The 22,922-nt window shown below is 36.5% G+C and overlaps 1 protein-coding gene and 1 long non-coding RNA gene across 4 annotated transcripts in view; one reads left to right on the top strand and one right to left on the bottom strand.

The window, feature by feature from the left end:
* Positions 1-1,018: 1,018 nt before the first annotated feature.
* LOC139076657 (uncharacterized) lies at positions 1,019-21,673 on the bottom strand. The gene is made up of 3 exons (XR_011528477.1): positions 21,559-21,673; positions 16,475-16,549; positions 1,019-1,671 (listed from the first exon to the last, which is right to left on the bottom strand). It is a non-coding gene; the product is annotated as an uncharacterized lncRNA (long non-coding RNA).
* Positions 21,361-22,922, top strand: part of TFPI (tissue factor pathway inhibitor) — a 75,839-nt gene continuing 74,277 nt past the window's right edge. For 2 of the 3 annotated variants that reach the window (XR_011528476.1, XM_008518563.2), the window contains exon 1: positions 21,438-21,750. The gene's annotated coding sequence lies outside the window, so the exon portion shown is untranslated. Of the gene's footprint in view, positions 21,751-22,922 lie in introns of all 3 variants that reach the window. The other variant, XM_008518559.2, reaches the window with a different exon arrangement.

Here is a 22,922-nt window from a genome sequence, read left to right as displayed (position 1 = left end):
GAAGCAGAGCGCAGACTTAACCACTCAGCCGTGGGGCCGGCCCCTTTCTTTCTTTTTTTGGTAACTTTTGATTCATCGGGCATTCCAGGATGCTCTGAGTGAGCATGGTGTTGGTCTGGAACCCTACAACTGGGACATTTCGGCCCAATGCAGGATTCTTCAAACAGAGAGACTTTGCTCAAACATTACCCCATCAGCCTAGTGGATAATTTTTTTATAACGATGCTGCAGTCTGAAGCTCTGCCCACCCAGTCCTTCCTCGTTTCTGTCTTTCCACCTGGGTTACAACTGCCTCTTAGTTTGAATGCTCTCCTTGCCTCCACCTGCTCCCTTCCGCGTATCCTTCACTGAGTTTACCCACAGTGAATCTTTTGTATATCTATTCTTGGAATTTTGTTTCTTTGAAGACTCAAACTGATTTTTGAGTACCCAGATAAATATGGAGATTTCGATTTATGACTTTAACTTATATGTTGTTTGGTGTGTAAAGATTTATATATGTTATACGTTCTTTATGTATTTATTGTTACTATTACGTGATATCTGTCAAATGTCTTTATCAGTAACATAATATATTATGAAGAGCATATGGATTGAGATTGCTGGGAGAGAGTTCTCTACTTTGGAACATAGGTCACACTGGTTCACTGATTCAGAAACAAGAAACAAATAAAAAAATTTTGTAGTAACTTAAAAAACTGTGCCCGTCACAGATGGTAAGTTCCTCGATATATGCAAGGACAGGAAAAAACAATCCTGGCAAGAGCAAATGAAAAGCAAAGCTCATTCAGTGATGCATCACAGGAATTTCACAAGTAAGCAAGTTACTTAAGTGTATAACCAGGACTATTGCTTAGAGGAACCATGAAACAACCATTCTCTTATACGAAGTACATGTTCTATGTGCATTTATGGTCTGTAAAAAAGATAAAAGAGAAGATAATCAATTGAAAGTTCTATGAAGTAAATTGATTAAACAGCATCTAAAATACTGGAAAATTAGACCAGCGACGGAAGATTAAGTGATATGGATTTATTCTCTCTGTTAAACACCCTGAATGAGATTGGATAGTGGTTTGAAGTACGTGAAAGCTTTTTCCAGATGGAATGGTGACTGTTGAAGAGGAGAGAGAACAGAGTCTAAAGGATTTATGTCCCATTTAAGGAGTACTTTCCTGGCAAAATTGATAAACATAAGAACATACTGATGTTGGAAACTGCAGATTTCCTCTTGTCCGCAGTCATCCTGAAAAGGACAGGCGACTCCCAAGTAGGTTAATACGTTGGCCTGGTGTGAGACAAAGTGGTGGGAGTTACACAGCTACAGGCTCCATTTGACGCTATGGAGCAAATATCCAAGGTAGCTAATGTACAAGTGAAGAATTCTTGGTCCTAACGTGGATCTTAGAAGGCTTGAATCTAATTCCAAATTTTTCTTGTTGACTAACCTGAGGCCTAGAAAAGTGGCAAGCCTGCATAGTGCATAGGAGCTTGGGCTGAGGTATTGGACAGAGAGAAATAACTCAACCCCCTAACAGGTGGGAGACATCGATATGTGAGACTGGATGGTCCACGGTCTCAGATGGTGGTCTAAGAAGGCTTCTGGAAGAGTAAAACCTGAGTCGATAGGTAGAGCTGAGGCAGTTTTCATTTTAGGCAAAAGGCAAGTATCTGCAAAAAAGGGGCATAAAAGTCAGTCATTTCTTTTCCCCAAGCACCGTAAGATACTCAGCATGCCTAGACTATAAGGCACAATTGGGGATTATGAGAAAATACCTCTAAAGGAAAGGCAATTCTTAATTTATGAAGTACTTTATAAGGCAATATTGGGAATTTGTCTTTTATTATGAAGGAATTTGGGCTAATATCTTAACAAGGTCAGGACAGTGCAAGGGGACTGCATGGCAGTAATTGACTGCATTTTCTCTAGAAAATCTAAAAACAATAATAAAATCAACTTAGTCCTTTGTTTTTTATTATGCACCAGCAATTCTAAAACGTCAGTGATGAAATACTTCTCCCAGAAAAAGATATTTTGTTGGTCTAATTCTAAACAATTTCAGCAGTCATTGCTGAATTTTAATAATATGAATTTTATTACTGGAAGATTATATTTTTCAAAAACAGCTGCAATGGTGTTTCTAGTTGTACACACTTCTAGAATTTTGTCAGTCTCCCATCAGTAGGTGGTAACTTTTTCCCCTTCGCTTGCCTTCGTGTGGACTTTTGTGAATGCTTTCTTGAGTAGAATGCAGCAGACGTGATGCTGTTTGTGACTTGTGAGGTTAGGTCATAAGTAGGTCTTTCTTGTAATGCCTGCTTTTGGAACCCAGCGCCCTCACTGTGAGGAAGCTGGAAGTCACTTGCAGAGGTTACATGTAGATGTTCCTGTTGACGCTTGACCCAGGCGACCTTAATGTTGTCCCTCTCAGCTGACCAAACTGTAGACAGGTTTCTTCCTCACTATAGTCCCTTGACATTCCTCTCTTTAGAGCATTTATTTTAGAAAACTTGCAGTTGACAATTCTACCTCTGCCCTTTTGAGATGTAAATCTTTTCCCAGCCTCTTGCCCATTTTATAACCCACGAAAGTCTTTCTCAAGGACCCTTTGAAATGCAACCTTAAGAAAGATAGCACCCCTATTTCCTAGTGTGTGTGGGAGTGTAGGAGCCTAACTTTGATAAATACAAATTAGCCAACACAGATGACCTAATCCCGTTGACCGAACCCTCCCCTGTGTCCTCTAATACTTTTCCATTGGCTCACCCCAGCGCTTAAAAGCTCTCTTGCCTTTTGTTTCAAGGGAGTTGAGTTCGATCCTTCTCCCTGTGGCAACAGTCTTCACCTCTACTGCAATATTCCTGAGTAAAGTCTCCCTTGCCTGTTCAACTCCATCCAATGCAATTTTTCTTGGATTCACTCTGATGTGAGGTCCCCAGTGAGAGCAAGCAACTGTTCAACAGGTGAGTAAGGGAATCTTCCATTTCCAGCACTCAGCTGTCCTCATGGCTGCACCGGCTGGTGCCACTCGGAACAAATGCAAACAGTCTTCACTGAGACCGCCCATGTTACAGATGTGCAAATTAAATAAATGACTGCCATGCTGTAAGTCGCTAAGGTTTAGGGTGGTCTGTTAGGTATCACTAGATAACCAGGATAGTAAGCTTCAAATTCGCACAATTTTGCTAATAGCCCTTTTATGAACATTGTTTTTTACATGAAAGTTAATTCTGTAACTCCCAGTAACACAGAACACCCAGTTTACAACTGTCCAGAATCATCCCAACACACTTTCTATACCATTTGGTTCTCTGACTCCTAGAAAATCTCATATTCCTGCACTTAAGGAATAGATTCAAAATAAACAGTGATAACACGGTGATTATGAAAAAGAAGAAACAGAACTAACATTTCTGTCATTCTATGTGACCACTTGGAGTTTGTATGTGTGTGTGATTAAACTTTAAAACACTGAAACAAAGTACAAATTGGGAAGAATAATATTTTTTGATAAGTGCAAATTTTATCCCATGCATGAAAATTTTTACTGGATTTAAATAATATCTGTAAAACTACAATGCATTCCTTCTTTTTGACTGTTAATTGATTATTTATTCAGGAACTAAAGAACAGATCAGGAAATAAAACATTACGTCAGATTTATGATGTAGCGGTTACTTAAATTGTTTTATAGATGTTTCAGTTGTATTAAAATTCATTTATTAATTATTAGACACTTATTTGCATAAAAATTTTTATAAAGTTGTAAAAAAGATGACAGTCCAAACTCTTAAGTAGATATAAAATCCATTGTATAAAGTATTGTGGTTTTTTTCTCCTATAGAAATCTGAAGGAATTTGTAATCATTCGCAGTAATTTTGTATAACCAGCAACTGGTTCATAATTACTCTAAATTTCAGAAAGAAAATGGAATGGGACAAGGGTACCAACGTGAAATAATTAAAATGAGCTTTTCCCTGAAAATTTTATTCTAACCACTATGCCACACCAGAGATAAGTGGGAAAACCCTTTCAGTAGCCAAAATAAATATTAGAAAGTCAGCAAGTTGAAGATTTCTTTTTTATTCTCTACAGATTAAGTCTTAGGTGACTAAGTCCTCCTTTTCAGCCCTACCATCCATGGAGGACGTTGTGAGGCCCGGTCTAGCCTGCCCTCTTTTCAGCACTTTGCTATCCTCCTCACAGTTGATATTGCCACTCCCCACAAAACTTGTCTTTTCTTATCAATCCACGGAGTTCAACAAGGGAAAAAACCCACAATAGGAAGCAATTGCAGCAATTTCTGAATCTAGTTTGGAATATCCAAAGTCTTCAATATTATGTATAACTGAACTTCATGGTCATATTTAAAATGGTTTTGCCTTATAGCGAGGGAGATATTAAAGAATAATTCCCTCTGGTGTCATATGCTACGTGGACCACTGGAATGCTTACTTTAGATCATAAAGACGGTGGAACTATACCTATCTTGTGCTTAGAACATAGTAAGTGCTTCACAGATATTTCTAAAGTTGATTCATCAAATAGTTACATACGGAGTGACATGATCAAAGTCTTACTTATAAAGGATCACATTGATATTCAGCTTGGAAACTAAATTAGAGAAAGCTAAGACCGCAGTTGGGGAGACCAGTATAGTAATTGTTGGTTAAGAAATGAAGAACCAAGGTGGTAGCTGTGGGGATGAAGGAGATGGAAAAGATCAAAAAAACTGTTTAGGAGCTATAATCCACAGGACATAAGGGAGAAGAAGGAGGTAGAAACTTCTAGAGTATCAAGAAAAAGGCTAGATTTAGGAAATTAATGATATCGTTCAGCTTTATACATGATGGTCTAGAAATGTCTCTGAAATATCCAAGTGGATATAACCAACAGGTGATTGTATATATAGCATTTGTATTTAGAAGACAAGTATTAAAAAGAGCAAAATATTTGGAAACTAATACATATATGGTATATTTGATACCAAGGAAGTGAGGGTGATAACTCAGGTGCAGTCTTTAGGTGGAAGAAACAAGTGTATAAAAACTTGGGGAAAATCAGCAATTACTGAATGAGCAGAGAAAGAGAAGCTGCAGAATAAGACTGAAGCAGAGACTTAGAAAACCACTTGGAAATTTCTAGAAAGAAACAGTGACTCCTCTCAAGTTGTGCAAAGAGGTGAAGGGCTGGAGTTCAGGATGGTCATTGCAAAGTGTCCATGTGACTTAGCAAACAAGAAGTCATTGCAAACCTTGGAAAGAGGGCCCTCACTAGAGCAGTGTGGGTAGAAAGAAGGTTGCTAGACTGGACTAGATACTGGCAGATGCAGAATTGCAGATAATTATTGACTGTTTCAAGAGTCTTGACTGTAAATGTCTGGAGAGGTTATAAAATACCAAACAGGATGCAGGTCTAAGGAAGAGTTTGCTTTCTTTTTTAAGATGGGTGAGAATGATTATATGACTGATAAACAGACAGCCCTAATGTGGAGAGATAGTGATAGGAATACTTAATAGAAGATACTCCAGGATATGAAAGGAAATAAAATTAAATCCACATTGAAATCTACTGGGAGGATACTGAGGATTTGCTCATTCAGTATTTATTCCAGCTTCATTTTAGTATTTCTTTCTATACTGCAGAGACAGGAAAGCTTAAAACAAATCCCAGATTATCTCTTAGCTAGAATTCCAAATGTGTTTTAGACTCCATAATCAAATACACCCCCACAGGACTTGCATCAGAACTGAGATTACTGATGAGGGAGGAAGGCGGCACGGTTCTCTAATGGGTGGCGCATACCGTGGAAGAGGCAGCGTGGTCTGAAACCAGCAGGTGTAATGGCATCACGTTTGTGTGTGAGTGTGTGTGCCCATGCACGTGTGTGTTGGTGTTTGGAAATAGCAACTACAGAGACAACAGACAAGTATTTCATTACAGAAAGAGTTGCTGGCATGTTGGCAGCAGTTCTGCTACTGAAAGTTTGCATTAGAGTCTCTTTTTTTCAGCTTTCTCAATGATTTATAACCCATTGAGAACACTGTAATAAATATATTTATCCTTTCCAACTGTCTTCATTGTGATATGATCGACATACAAAAATCCGTGCAGATTTAATGTATACAACTTGATGAGTTTGGAGATAAGCATATCTCTCTGAAACTATCACCAGTCTACGCCATAAACATATGCATCACCTCCAAAAGTTTCCTCTCTCCTTCTTTATTGTTATTATTATTATTTCTTTTTTGTGATAAGAACACTTAACATAAGATCTACCCTTTTAGCAAATTTTAAGTATATGATACAGCATTGTTAACTATAAGCACATCCTATACAGCAGATCTTAGATTCTGTTCTCTTCAACTCAGCCATGACATAAGTTCTCAGTACAACTTAGAAAAGAGCTTTGGAGAGTGAAAAGACTGCTGGTGGGGAACAGGAAATTCCTGTTGGTGACACACAATCTGGCAATCTCCTTTTTATCTCAGAACAAAATAAGACCTTCAATTGAAAGTAAAGAGGAAAGTGTTGAGTACAGACTTGAGGAATATTATAAATATTTTAACTTTGAGTTGGTATTCAAAAACTCCTGGGGGCTGGCACCATGGCTAAAAGAGCTAAGTTTGCTCACTTAACTTTGGTGGCCCAGGGTTTGCTGGGTCAAATTCTGGGCACAGACCTACACACAACTCATCAAGCCATGCTGTGGCGGCATCCCACATAGAAGAACTAGAATGACCTACAACTAGGATATACAACTATGTTCTGGGGCTTTGAGGAGAAAAAAAAAAGAGGAGGATTGGCAACAGATGTTAGTTCAGGGCCAATCTTCCTCACCAAAAAGCACACTTAAAAAAAAAAATAGCATCACCTCCTTGGAGAATTCTGTCCTGGTTTCCCATCTAGGAAACAGAAAAACCAAAGAAACTTACCTTTGTCCTTTTAATTGTAGTCTCTTGTTTTAAAGGGAAATGTAAATTCCTGAATTAATGGAATGCAATAAAAAAGATTCTGATTGAGGCAAAACAGTAGAAAAAGTTAACACAAAACTTTTTTGCAAGAAATGCATCAAAATACTGAATAAAAATATAACTTTTCTGATACAGTGCATTGCTGTGTTTACAGGAAAGAATGAGAATACCTTAGGGGCAGAGGGAAAAAAGCAAAGAAGGAAGTGGAAAGAGTGAGCTGATTTTGTGGCTGTGGCTGAACCTTGCACCTGGTTTTACATACCCATGGGGACAAGGAGCAAGTTTTGAGTCTATGGGAGACAGGAAGTTAGAACTGAGGCACCTGCAAAGAACTGAGACTCTCCAAAGAGTTACCCAATTACTGAAAAGGAAGACTAGGGAAATATCTATTCACTGGCACAAGTCAATCGTAAAACTATTTTGTTGGGATTAAAGCAGGAAAACAAGTTTCCCTCGATAACTTAAAGCAATGAGCGTGCTCCTCAAGTGGGTTTGATGTCAAATTTGCAAAACTCTATGGTGTTGAAAGGCCAGTAGAGGTGAAAATTAAAGCTTAAAAATAGATTCCATTAAAAAGCTTAAAAATAGGTGAAGTTAGTGCCATCATGGTTTTTTTTTTTTTTTTTTTGGCAGGTTTTGCACTACACGTTGGTGCCACTTTCAAGAGAGTGAGTCATATCCTTGACATCATAGATTGTATATTTCTTCTAAGAATTTTCCAGTAATGGCAGGAAATTGTGTTGTTCAAATAAGTCAATGCATTATGACAATTTTATGAAATAAAATTCTTGAAAGAAGAGTGCAAAAGGTTCCCAGGTGGGATAATAGCAGTCATTTTGAATACGTGGCATATGCAGATGCACAATCTCTGAAAAGATATACAAAATGAGACAGCGTTCTCACAAATAATCCCACTGTGGAGGTGAGGACATTTCCAAAATTTTTTAGCATCATAAGTGATCACTAGCAGACATAGCCATAGTTTTTAGAGTCCTAAAAACTTCAAAAAATAGAAAAACATAGAAAAGAAAAAAAGGACCAGAAAATAAGTATGTATAAAGTCATTAAAGACAAAACAACAAACTAAAAGCATAAATCAAAAAACACAAAATTATGAGAAAAGGCACAGTTGACAGAAAATCAAGTAGAACTTCTAAAATTAAAATACAGTCACTTCAATTAAAATCAGCCAAACAGCAGATTAGGCACTGAAAGAATTAGTGAATTGAGTATGAGACCTTGAGAAGTGACCCAGAATGCAGCACAGGGAAATAAATGACATTTACTTCCTATTTCATTGAGAAAATAAAAGCCAACAGAAGAGAACTTCCATATACACCCACCCCCCCATCTGTTTTGCAACTGTACCTGTATGCGTACTCTCCAAGACCAGCTACATAATTTGGGGTGGGGGAGGGGGCAGTGCAAAATGCAAATACCCACCACTTGACCAAATTTCAAGGTGCTGACAGGAGAGTGTTAAACAAGCACAGGACTCTTCTCTGCATAGCGTCCTGTATGACTGCACCAGTCTCACGCCCATGAAGCCAGCCTTTAACTCAGCCTTTACTTCTGTTTCTATGGATGAGCTGCCTGCTTTCTAGCTAAGGTCAGTACATCCACCAGATTATTAAACTCCAGCTCCTCTTATCTATTCAAGCTTATTCTTCCCAAATTAATTTATTAATCCAGTGCAATACCAGTCAACATTAATTTTTTTCCAAAGAAATAGGCACATCAATATTAAACTTTACATGCAAGATGTAAAGGGCAAAAAATAGCCCAAAGAACTTTGTTTGAAACAGAAAACAAAGAGGAAGATGAAAATATTCATTGTATTATGGAGGTAGAATTTTTTAAATAAGATTTTAAAAGCATAAGCCATTAAGGAAAAGGTTGATATATTTACCTACCTCAATATTAATCCTTTGTGACAAAAAAAACAATCTAAACAAACTAAAAAGATAAGATACATTTAGAGAAGGTATCTCCTATCCATAAAACCAATAGAGGATTTTTTCCAGAATATGTAAGAAACGTCTATTGTTTAAACAAGAACAAGACAGAACAGAAAACCAAACATTTCAAATGATTAAAGGATATAAACAGCCATTTCTCAAAAGAGTAAACCAATAAACATGAATACTTCCTCACAAGAAATCTAAGAAATAAAAGCAAACGAACAATAAGATATCACTTCTTAAATATCAGATTGGCAGAAATCAAAAATTCTGACAACACTTTTTGGCAAGCATGTGGAAAACACGTACTCTTCTATAGTGCTTTGCTGAGACAACTTTGTAGAGAAATTTAGCAATACCTTGTACAATTAAAAACTGTTTATTCTACGCCCCTGCAATTCCATTCTTACATCTCTATCCTGAAGATTTGTACAAGGTGTTATGTGTAAGAACGTTCCCTGAAGCAAAAACAAATGCAGGCAAGCTAATCAAACAAATGCTCGGTAGAGGACTGGAAAAAATTAGTTGTACTTTTTAATAAATGGAATAGTATACCATAGTTAAAGTGAAAGAAGATCCACACATATAAACATATATGTCAGAAGTATAACGATGTGTGACAAGGGAAAGTTGCCAAAGAATAAGTCGAGTATAAATTTAGGGACATTTTTCTAAAAAGAAGCAGTTGTATAAATTATTTGTTTAAATATCATATGAAACAATGAACAACATCATAAATGGGAAAAATTCATCCCAACTTCTGGATATCGACTACTTCTAAAGAGGAAGAGAGACTATGGAATGGACCGGAGTTAAGGTGGTTTCAGACAAAGTAAAATAAATTTGGGTCCTGATTGGTTATGAGTGGTGAATGCTGTCCACAAAGCATGAATACAACAAATATCAGGAGAAATGGTCCAAGATGGAAAACAGCTCCCTAACCCATGTGCCATAAAGGATTGTTAATGCTCACTGAAGATTATTTCCGTGCTTAGTGACATATGAGCAATGGAGCCTGAAATATCTTCCTAAAGTGCATGCATTACTCAGTTGTCATCCATTTTTGTGAAAGGAAAAGTTGACTTTAAGATAAACGTGAAAAAAATCTAGACTGATCTTGTCATTTATGCATTTCATTACTTAAATTTTTGTGAGAGAATGAAAGCCGAGTATCGTCTTTATGCTTTCATTGTTTAGTCTGACTTTGGTTATAATGAATGTCACCTGGGTTCTGAAAGACTTCTACATCGAAAGAGCGAAAAATGACTGTTGCCAAAGAAGAAGAAATAGATATTCTCCTGAGTTCAGGTGGGGGTTTGGCAGGGATCCCACCTTCTGAGCCGTCATAGTCAGTCACTAATATATGGATCTGACACGATCCTAATAGAACTTGGAAAAAAATCATGCCATGAAAATACTCTTTCCTGAACTGGCTTTGCTGTTAATGGAACTGAATTTGCAAGGACAGTCCTTCTAATTAACCTTGCTTTTCTGTGTGTGCAAAATGGACAGCAGCTGTTTATCACTATGTTTCCAGGGGGAAAGAGAGGATGTGGTTTTGTGATTGTTTCTTACATGTTACGGTACCAATTAATCAAGCTTATCCCACTGACTTTCCAGAATACCTCCATAACTTGAAGCAAAATTCTATTTAAATTTATATTTTCCTTCTTTCTTTCTTTTTTCAGTTCTACTCATTAAATTTTGAGGATCCTATTGGCTGCATTGAAATTTTCCTACTATTCTCCTGCTTTCTTTTGCCCCCTAAACATATTCCACAAGGTCAGACCTTTTCTTCAAGGCTTCTGACAAGTCTGTCTGCAGTTATGACTTCATCCTACCAAAGCCACATGTCAATTCAGCCAAAATTTGTCATGTCAATGAAGAAAATTGAGTAAGTTTATATGTGCCGTTACATGGGCAAAAGCTATATCAAATGCCTGAATATGTCCCCTGACCCCCTTAGTGAATAATGTACTAAAATGTAAGTTCCAAGAAAACAGGAATGTTTATCTGGATTGTCTGTTGCTATAGTTCCAGTGCTGGCATGTAGTAGGTGGTCAAGAAATTGTTGGTAAATGGATGATTCAGGAAATGCTCTGTTTGTATTACAGTGAAGTGGGAGGCAGAAAGGCATTATGATGACCATATGTTCAATATTAAAAGTCGTTAATCAATTTAGCAAACTAGAAGATTTTTTATCCTACTTAAACATACTTCATAAAGATGAAATTGTAAGATATGTTGTAAAGCCATAATTTTTATATAGCTGAAAGTTGACAAACTACCAAGACATCTCAATTAAATTTTTATTGTGCATATTTGGATATTCAGTTAATTGGCCAGTGATGCTTGGGTGAATAATAAACTAAGTACATAAGTAAATCGTAAGTATTTACATGTTTATTCCATACCACTGATCTTTTTGCCTTTATTTCAGCAAAATTAATACTTATGTTATAATTAAAATTGTCACATAATTTAGTTCTACTTTATTTAAGTGTATGCAACTTGAAATTTTTGTCCAAAATGTAAATTAAATTAAATCTAAACATTTAAAAATTTCATGTTTTCAAAAAGTTTTCTTGTAAAGCATTCAAAATTACTTATGAAAACACAAATGCAGGATCATATGGTAGATCAAGTCTTAATTTTCTGAGAATACTCCATACTGCTTTCCATAGTGGCTGTACCAGTTTGCACTCCCACCAGCAGTGTATGAGGGTTCCCTTCTCTCCACATCCTCTCCAACACTTGTTGTTTCCTGTCGTGTTAATTATAGCCATTCTGACTGGAGTGAGGTGATACCTCATTGTAGTTTTGATTTGCATTTCCCTGATAGCTAATGATGTTGAGCATCTTTTCATATGCCTGTTGGCCATCCGTATATCTTCTTTGGAGAAATCTCTGTTCAGATCTTTTGCCCAGTTTTTAATTGGATTGTTGGTTTTATTTTTGTTGAGCTGTATGAATTCTTTGTATATTTTGGACATTAACCCCTTATCTGATTTATAGCTATCCCACTGCTGGGTATTTATCCAAAGAACTTGAAAACGCAAAAGCATAAAGATACATGCACCCCTTTGTTCATTGCAGCATTGTACACAATAGCCAAGACTTGGGAGCAACCTGGGTGCCCAAGAAGGGACGAATGGATAAAGAAGATGTGGTATACAGACACAATGGAATACTACTCAGCCATAAGAAATGATGAAATCCGGCCATTTGTGACAACATGGATGGACGTTGAGGGCATTATGCTGAGTGAAATTAGTCAGAGGGAGAAAGTCAAATACCATATGATCTCACTCATAAGTAGCAGATAAAAATAAAGACAAACACATAGCATTGAAGATTGGATTGGTGGTCACCACAGGGGAAGGGGGGAGGGGAGAGGACAAAAGCAGTAATTAGGTTCACATGCCTGGTGATGGACTATTATTAGTTTTTGGGTGGTGAACATGACGTAATTTACACAGAATTCCAAATATATTACGATGTACATCTGAAAGCTATATAACGTTACAATCCAATGTTACTGCAATTAGAAAAATAAAAAACAAACAAAAATACAAATGCAAAGTGAAAATTTTAATCAATATCAAAATTTAGTATAAAAATTCACGACTGAAATTTTAATATAATTTTTGAAAATCTCTCATTAAATGTTTTAAGAAAAATAAAACTGCCAGTAGTTCTGGTGTGCACTGTTCATCTAGTTGCCAATGAAAAGAATTATTACACTTTATATGTTACATATAGACCTACATATTAACAAATCTCGGAGTTATATGAATTGTCTAATGTGACAAACATTCCTCACGCTCCAGGTGCAACTGTTGCAAATACTTCACTAATTTGTGTGTTCCTCCAGGAAGAGGATTGGAATCAAATGAGAGGCCAGGAAACAGACACTCTGCACTACTGGGAAAATAATCCTTAGCATTGTAAGATCTTTTCCATTCCTGCTACCTGAGAGAAAGGATTTTACAAAGTAATTATTTTGATTTTGTATCTTAGCGAGCATTTCTACCACTCACATCCTCTCTGTGCACAGAAGTAGAAACATAGGGTAGCTGACAATGGAGAAGCCTGCAGACGACACCTTGATTAAGTGACCGAAGTGAACAATCATCATCAGTAATGAGACAAACCACAGTCAAGCGCCCTGGATGGAATGAAATGCGAACAAAGCAGCCTTACTTCTGGAACAGTTCAAGAAGAAACATACAATCTAAATGAATAATGAGGAACTATCAGGCAAACCTAAATTAAGGACATTCTAAACTTACTTGTAGTCCTTAGAAGTGTCAATAAAAGGCAGCCGTGTATATATATATATATATATATATTTTGGTGAGGAAGATTGGCCCCAAGCCAACAGCTGTTGCCACTCTTCCTCTTTTTGCTTAAGGAATGTTGTGGCTGAGCTAACAGCTTGTGCCAATCTTCCTCTGTCTTACGTGGGATGCTGCCACAGCTTGTAGTTTGATGAGTGGTGCTAGGTCTGTGCCTTGGATCCGAACCTGCAAATCCTGGCTACTGAAGTAGAGCACACAAACTTAACCACTATGCCACTGGGCTGGCCTCAAGGCAGCCATATTTTTTTAAATGTTATATCTCCATGTGGTAATATGGAATAAACTCTAAGATGTATGTTTTAAAGTTTTTAAAAAGCTGCAGAATGGTATTTCAATTTTGAAAAAATATGTATGTATATATAAAAATAATTCCCAAAATGACAAAGAAATAGTTAATAGTGGCCACATCTAGGAGTAGAATCAGGTGGAGAGTGAGAAAGATGTTTATTTTCTACTTCCCACTTTTCTGTACTGTATGATTTATTCTGAACCTGAACAGACATTTTACCTAAATTTTTTAAAAAGTAAAATAATTTATTTAATTCCCTTGACTATTGTAAATTTTGTTTTTGAGTCTCAGAAAATGGAAAATATTGTCAGGCAAAAATATTACTGTTTTTAATTTAGTCAACACAAGGGTGATCATAGATCATGATTCCTGAGGTCTCACGCTATCCTTGTCATTAACTACTTATGACTGTTGGGCAAGGCACGTCAATTCTTTGGGATTTAATTACTCATCTTTATAGATGAAATTTCTTGTAATCCTACCGTTAAATACTCTTAAAACATAAATTGTCTTATACAACATGTTGTCAACAGAGGGCAGTAATTAACCACAAATAGTTCCATGTTTTCTATGAGCAAGAAATGAATCATTTTCATAGAATTTGAGGGAAAATAGTATTCAAAATACCACCATTTTTTTCACTATTCCTGAAAATTTTGATCACATTCCTGTTTTCTCCCCTTCAAACAAACTCTTCTACCAACCACCTGTCTAAAACAACTTCAGTCCTTTGCGTTAGGAAGATAAGACATGACAAAAAAGAGGAGAATGTAAAGTGAGTTTCGTGATGACAGAAGGGTCCTTGTCAATGGGAATGAAGACGTTATTTACCCTCTGCCTTCTGATCACTTGCACGGTGGATATTAATGCAGTTGTGTTCACTAGAAAGATCACAGACGGGATTACTACAGACTTGGGTTTGAAACTGCTTGACTGTTTACTGTTGTAAATGCTAAACTCTGGCCAATTGGATTAAGCTTTCCAATGTTCAGATTCCTTCAAATTAAAATAGTAACAATAGTTAATTTAGAGGATTGTTTAAGGATTAAAATAATTATTTGTAAAAGGTATAATAACGCTAGGTATATAAATAGGTGCTCAATAATGCTTATTATTATTCTCATTATTATTAATACTGTTAACTGTTATCGTACAGATTTCCTTGTTTTAGTACAACTGAGTCTAACAGTAGAAGAAATATTGCATTTTATCCTTAAACATATATATGTATGTATATATAAACATATATACATAATATGTATATATTCCTTTAGTAAATAATGACTAAAATTTTGTTTTCTTGAACCAAACTTTGGAAATTTGGTACAAGTTTTAATTAAGAATAAACATCGGTTTAGCTTTCATCTCAATTTTAAGCTTTTTAAAAGAGAAAATTTGGGGGCTGACCCCGTGGCCAAGTGGTTAAGTTCGTGCACTCCACTGCAGGTGGCCCAGTGTTTCGTTGGTTCGAATCCTGGGCGCGGACATGGCACTGCTCATCTAAACCACGCTGAGGCAGCGTCCCACATGCCACAACTGGAAGGACCCACAACGAAGAATATACAACTGTGTACTGGGGGTGGGGGGGGGTGGTTTGGGGAGAAAAAGGAAAAAAAATAAAATCTTAAAAGAGAAAAATTTGAAAATACTTCAGTACAGTGGGCATATTACTTTCCTTATGCTAAATGATGTAGCTCAATTATTGTGACCTAAGATTGTACAATACTTTTGTAACAGACAGGTCACTTGCATAGGAAGTTTTCACAGAGGTAGATGTATGTGAAACCCCTGTTATTCATCAATGAAAAGTAAAAGAGGTTACCTCTTTATTCATGTTTTAAAGATACGAATATACTTTCCAGATTCTCACATAAGGAGTTAGACAAGTGAACTAAGTAAGATTAGGAAAAAAGCCACATTAGTGAAAGTGAAGGTTCTGAGTACTCTCCCATGCTATGCAATAGAATATCTGATTCTAGAAATCCAGAAAGAAATAGCTAAGAACCAACTTGTTTTATTTTTCCTCTGAGACATTACACTAAATATGTATATACCACTAAGTAGCAGTAATTTATTGTGAAATGCAATGCCTAAGCACAGATGATACAAAGATTAGCTTTCCCTATTTTCTTAGTTAATTTGTTTTATCTGATGAAGGAAAATCACTTGCCCAAGATGTCTGCCTGTTAATAATGCTGGTGATGACTGAGAGTCCTGTGGAGAACCTCCTGAGAGAGCTGAGCGGCGCTAGAGCTTCATTACCTCTACTCCTAAATAACCACTCTCATTTTAAAATTAGCAAGAAATATCTGGTTAATCAGAAATATGAACTAGATAACACATAAGTAACGTAATGATTCCAGTACTCAAGTTTGCGTGTCTGTATTTATTTTGAGCTCCATGTGAAAATTCAGCCTAATTTGAGAAGAATTTGTTTTCCTACAGATGGAGTCAGCTTGCTTGTGACCATAAAATTTCTGAAAATGCCTTTGTTATTACTCTATTGCATAACACGGGAGAAAGGAAATCTACAACATATTTCAAATTGATTGTTGTTTAGTTTTGTTTATCCTGCTGCTTACCATCAGTAAATTTCCAGAAAGCATCCTCTCCAAATTACTTTATATTTTGCAATGAAATCTAAAGGAAGCAAAAGAAGATAGGGTGCCAGGAAGACAGAGGGCATGGGGTCCAAGAGTCCAATTTAGTTTAGTGTCCAAGGTTACGTAATGTAGTAATATGGATGCGGTCAAAATAACGTCTTTGAGGGAAGAGAGTATGCAGCTAGGGAGTATACTATTCATTTCTCCTTAAGTTATGCTTGATAGCAAACTACCCCAAAATCTACAGGGTTTTTACCAAGAAAGCATTTATTTTCAATCACCTTTGTGAGTCATCTGTGTGACCATTTCTCCTTTATTGTGATCCAGTTTGAAAGAATAATCCAAACGCAGGACATCTGGCAGAGAAAATGGAAAAAAAATCATTGAATCATAAAACTCATAAACGTTCCATAAAGCTCATAAAAATCTACTTGGCTGTTGCTTATTTTTCGTCTGCTCATTCTATTAGCCAAAACTGGTAACGCAGCAACTCCTCATGTCAATGTGGAGGGAAATGTCCTCTTCTTACTGGTTACTAAGGAGGGACCCAGAGGGAGGAGCACCAAATATGTTTGAAGAAATAAGATAATCTACCACAGAGAGGGGTAGGAAAAGAAGCAAAGTAGACCCGTTCTCCCTGACATATATCCAGTTGTCCCTGCTTCCCTATGAGATGGATTGCTTTTGGAAATCTCCATTTAGATATTAAGAAAATTGAGATACTTAATGGTTTAAGAAAAAACTATCCAAAGGTTAATTAATCATGCAGATACTCTGACTTTAAACCCATACTTGATACCGTGTATGTAGGCATCTCAACTATTGTTAAAACGAGCATGATACTAAATTTGGCTAAAAATGAGGCAGCTGGATTGTAGCTGGTAGTATTTTGATTTACCACTACATGATATATTTTTCCATTTATTTTTGTCCTTACTCTTTACCCTCCTGGGCAGATAAAGCTGAGAGCAAAGAGCAGAGGCTTCACATGACTTGTTGAATAGATGTTTCAACCCACAGGAGAGAATATCTTCTTGAAAGCTACAGCTTTAAATTGCAAGAACTAGTGTCTAAAGCAAGAACAGAGTTTTAATCCAAAATCTTGGCCAAACTGTAATAGACACGACCAGGCTGAATGAGTTGTCTCTCAGCAGAAGCCAGTGAGGACAGAGGACAGCAAGTGGGCCAGATGCCCTTCCCAAACACTTCCAAGGGTTCAGGTGTCCTAGAAAGAAGGGAAGGAGCAAGGATAGGGGGCATCTGGTTTGCCTGGGTTTACCTGAAAGTGACAAAATTTTGACTGGTAATTTAGTCAGTAGTAAACTACTTAGAATAGGCAAGGTTGCATTTGTCACATCAGCAAAAATAGGGATTTGAGAGAGAGATTAATTTTGTTAATGATGAAGTTTAGAGGCAATTTTGCCCCTGTGTTTGTATATGTCAAATCTATTACACAGAGTTTCAATTAATACAATTTGATAAAGCCTAGATGCCATTCCTTTTTACATCTGAAGTCTGAAAATGTACATTGTTTCCAGTTGTTGATCAGTTTTCAGAAATTCACTTTGAGAAAAAGTGAACCACAAGCAGTACATGGTTTAGATTCTGGATAATAGGATGACGACTGAGACAAGAGTGAAGCTCAAGGACTCATCCTTAACCTAACCCAATGAAAGACCTTTGCAGTCACACTTCATGTGAAAAGTAACTGGTTGAAATATGCAATAACGGAATATCTAATCTTTCACATACTTTAGAGTAGAGAGAAACACGTGGAATGAGTGTTAGATGTTATAAAATTTAACTTTGTTTTGGATAGTTATCAAAACTTCTGTATAATTTAGTTTTTAACATCCTTTCTAATTCTGATGTTCTCTATTGTGCAACAATGTTTACTCTTCTCACAACGCTTTTAAGGAACCAACTTCCTTCCAGATTTGTCTCACTCATATAGTCACCTGAACTTGTTGAAACATTTGATATGTTTGAATGAACAAAATTCTTAATGGATAAAATTAGGAAATGTTTCCTGATACTTAGGACAAGTAAAGAAAAAAAGGACAATTTTTCTATCTTGGACAAGAAATAAACAAGCTCAAAGAAAGAGGCTGGAACGTTATTCTAATTGTGTGAGACTTGAAAAGAAAAAATTAACAGAGAATAGTTAGGAATGAAAAGGACAGTATCTAGTATTAGGTGGGTACTTGGATCATCCAGATGCTGATTATAGACAGAAGTCTAAGATGCGCATAGTGAAATTGTTGTTGAGACATTTTTTTTATCCAAATAATTTAGACTTAGAGCTGCACACAATGGAATGGCAAACTGGTGAGAAAACCACAAAGAGTCACGTAAGCCTCAGGAATAGGAAAGCTGAGTCCACAGAGCCCGTAAGTGACAGCATCAAGCTGTCTTATCTTAAGATAGTTTACCATCAAGTTCCCACATTCTCATCATTGCAAGAATATTCAAGTTTGTGTAAGTTATGTGGAAACAAAATGATGAAAAGTTTTCATTGATGCCAAGTGCAACTTGAATATGAAATCGATTATCTCTGGGAAGTTAATTTCAGCTCAGCTGTGACGTTTTCAGGTAGGATTCTTTACATACTAAAAGAGATTACTTAAATGACTTTAGGAAAAAGAGGAGTTGATTACAAGAATGTATGTTCTTGAGTACTTAGGAAAACTTGAACTGAGCCTGGGAAAGGGCTTCCCCGTAGAGCTCAGGCATCGCTCTCTCCTCTCTCCTGCTGCTTTCATTCCTTCCATGTTCTCTCTAAGAGGTTACACACTCTCTTCCATTTATTCTTTTCATCATTCTCTCTCAAATAGCTTTCTCCACATAATCATCCTGTGCACCCCATAATGGCCGCCAGTCCTTTCTCTATGTCTGCTTTTTAGTTAAGAGCTTGGCATCTACTGTATACTTTTTCTACAGCTCTTAGTTCAAGTTTGGAAAGAGGAAAGCTGAGTTTACCTCTATCTGAGCAGAGCCTGTAGATTGGCCAAAAAATTAATCAATGTCCACTCCAATCCCAAAACAGGCAACTTCTCTCAACAATCTGAGCAAGAAGGGAATATTGAATGTGCTTGAGTTACAGGGTATAAGGTGTCAAAAAAGAAACAGGTCCAAAATGGAGTCACTTGTGCTAAGCCCCACATCAGAAAACCAAGACATAATACCTAACCTAATTGTAGTGTCAACCTCTCCAGGAATGTGACCTTAAATGTCAATCTGGAATTACCTGGTCAGCACTAGTGAGGTAATCTGCCTCATAGACACCTACCTTCTCCCAAAGGAAGGTGACCTTGCCTGAGACAATCCATTTATTGCTAGAAACACTCTTCTGCCTATAAAACCCTTTCATTTTGTACAGCTCTTCAGAACTCCTTTCTATCAGCTAAGATGGGATACTGTCTGAGTCATGAATCATTAAATAAAGTCAATTAGATCTTCAAATTTACTCGATTGAGGTTTGTTTTTTAATGGAGGTAATAAGGGATAGTAACTACGCAGCAAAGTTTCATGGTTAAAAACAAAATTTTAACACACAGAGTTTTGTTGTGGTATAAAATCCAGAACATGGGTGAGAAAGAAGCATAGAAGAGTATTTAAGCATCTGTGCTCTGAAATCAGCCTACATGATTTGAATCAGAGCTCCACAAACCTATACTCAACCTTCTTAAACCTGTGAAATGGCCACTGAAAGGGCATAGAATGCATCACCCCAAAATATGCCTCTTTGGCATATGGATTAACTTTAGGCTAATTATTTTTAAGAAACAGCAGACACAAGAGAAGCTCTGAAAACTAAGTAAAAATTATCCTTTTGTGAGGGACATTTACATGTGTAGGGGAAATCTTCACTTGCAAATGTATCTCCCCCTCTTTAATAGGAAGAGGAGAATGACTGAATCTGTAAAAGCTTGCCGATGGAGAAGGCTAGGACCTAAATATGCATAACAATTTTACTCCTGTTTACCGTGCTTTTCCAGATAGCATCCCATAACTGGCTCCCTCATGCTCTGACATCTTCCTTTGTTTTTAGCTGGAGATGTTATTTAAGGTGGTGGCTTGAGCTATTTCGGAGAGTTACTCAGTTTTCCTGGGTATCTCCCATGTGTACACGTGTTATTAAACTTCTGTTTGTTTTTCTCTTGTTAATCTGTCTTTTATTACAGGGTGGTCTCAGCCAAGAATCTAGAAGGATAGAGAGAAAATTATTTTTCCTCCTCCTCTACACCATACAGAGAGGACTTTCTTTATAACCTAGTTTTGAGAATTAAATGAGATAATGTATGTGTCAGACACTTAATAATTATTCAGCGAATATTAAAAACACACAAGAGGAAAAGTTACTCCTTACACAGAGGTCAAAGTAAAGAAGCAAGAACAGTTGAAGGCACAAAGACAATCTGAGATGGAAAAATCAAGAAACTGAAAGATTTTCTGATCAAATGACTTCAGCCTTCGCGGCAAAGTAGATTCTGCCATCTTATGAAATGTCTAGTGGTCTTAGTCTGATATGACCATAATTCCATTACGGAAATACAAAAGGTTAACCTCAGTGATAGCAACCTACAGCAGAGCAAGCTGAGTGACATTAAGTATTCACAAATTGTGTAAAATAATAATAATATAAACAACAGCAATAAACACAATAGTCAACATTCATTGAAGGTTTGCTATGTATGGGGGCCTGTCTTAAGTGCTTTATATATATTTATATGTATTAACCATTTACTACTTATATCAAACCTAGGAACTTACATTATCATCATTTTAGGGAAAAAGAAACTAAGGCACAGAGAATTTAAATAACTGACCAAAGTTGCAAAGCTAGCAAGTAGCTGAGGCAGGGTTCACAGCCTGACAGTCTGCAACAGACAGAACAGTATATTGCCTCTAATCAGAGGGAACTTCCATAGTCCTCAGATTTTTTTTGTAAATATACTGACAATGTGGATGAAATCATTTAAAGAAAGACAAGAAACAAACTGAAAAAAAAGTTCGTTTGGTTAAGTAACAATGTAATGATAAATATATAATGATTTAAAAATATATAACTGGAAAAAATGTTTTCTTTAAAAAAAAACTGATTACGAAAAGAATCCTGGAAAGTAAAAGAAATATTCAAAAATAGTAATTGTGAAATCTTAGTGTAAGCTGTTTCCTTTGTCTGTTTTCTCCTTACTAGAAAAGGCTTTTGAAGAGTTTGGCGAAATTAGCCTAAATACAGTTAGAGTGACCTAAACAGGAAGCCTGGCAAGTCCCACCGCAGTGATCGCAGAGCCGGCTCGGAGGCGCCCTCTGCTCCAATAGACAGGGGCGACTTCGTGCTGGATATCCGTCAAATTCTTACCTCGCCCTTACTCTGCTGGTAGGATCAGATTGCATTTCTTTCATTACTCTTCACTTCCCAGTTTGCTGATCTCTTTAAAAGAAGCAGCAGAAAAGATAAATCCTCTCTTCAATGCCTGGAAGGGAAAACAAAATAACCTCAACGGCGCTTTGAAAAAAATCTTTCCAAGAACTTTCTTCAGAGATTTTACTCGTGAGTACTTGGCAATATACTTTCTAGCCCATGAGAAATAACTTTTATTTCTTTTTCTTGGGGGAAAGCAGGGCACTGAGAAGTAAAGAGGGGTGAAGGAGGAGCATTGTCTGTAACCCCAAAATGAAAATCGGCTCTTCTCTGTAAACAAAGTAAAATATTGCAATGCAAGTTGTCAGCACTTTGCATTCAGTTCTTAAACAAGTATATATGCAATTTAGGTTTATGCTTTTAAGATCATAGACATTTTTGCAAGAATTTGGTCAGATGTAGCCTTTTTTATAATTTCACCTTGTAGTGGCAATTCTGTAGTAATTGTCTCTGTTTAATTGGAATTTTCTGAAGATTTGTTTACCTTTAAATATTATTTAGTAATGTATAAAAACTATAACAGAGACGGTCTGGAAGCCTTATGTTTAAAGAAACTTCTTTTATTTTCATTAATTGGTGATATTTAAAACGAGATGTAAACATTAGCATTCTTATAATCTAAATGTTTTACGCCTGCATTAACTAATATCTCTAAGGAAATATTTACAAGACTCCAAAGACCAGAGCTCCTATTCTAAGATACTTAAATAAGAATATATGACATCACGTCTATGTATAGTGCGATTATGTAAAGTAAAGCAATAGGTTACATACCTACACGATGTACTGTCATGTTCTTGTTGGCTATGAAACCATATTAAACTTTGCTTCTGGTAGTAAAGGAAAGCATATAATATAGAAGTACACAACCACAAAAACTCTAATAAGACAAACAATTATTATGGAAGAAGCTTATTTGCATAAGAGTATTAGCAAAAAATAAGGGACAAGAGCAGTACCATGGAGAAAAAAAGAAAAGATAAGCCACAGCCACACTGTGACTCAGTGCTCTGGAAATTAGTCACAAAATGACTTTGTGTAATATGTGATAAACACAAAGGGCAGAACCCAAGCAGGAAGCATACAGCTCAGAGAGTCATATTTTGTGTGTAAAAGCATAATATTCACGTCAAAGGGGAACAGTTGTGTCAATTTTGAGATACTGCAAAGTTTTTAAACCTAACAAAATCTTTTCATAAAACATTTTTAGGATTCTTTTAAATTCATCCTTCTAGTGCATGATTATTTCAAGACGTACTGTCTATATCTCATCTGCTCCTTAAAGTAAGGGGTGAATTAAC

This window comes from Equus przewalskii, chromosome 17 (genome assembly GCF_037783145.1).
Source record: "Equus przewalskii isolate Varuska chromosome 17, EquPr2, whole genome shotgun sequence".
NCBI classification, from domain to species: domain Eukaryota; kingdom Metazoa; phylum Chordata; class Mammalia; order Perissodactyla; family Equidae; genus Equus; species Equus przewalskii.
Note: the sequence above shows the minus strand (reverse complement) of the source record. Positions and strands in the feature narration are given on the sequence as shown.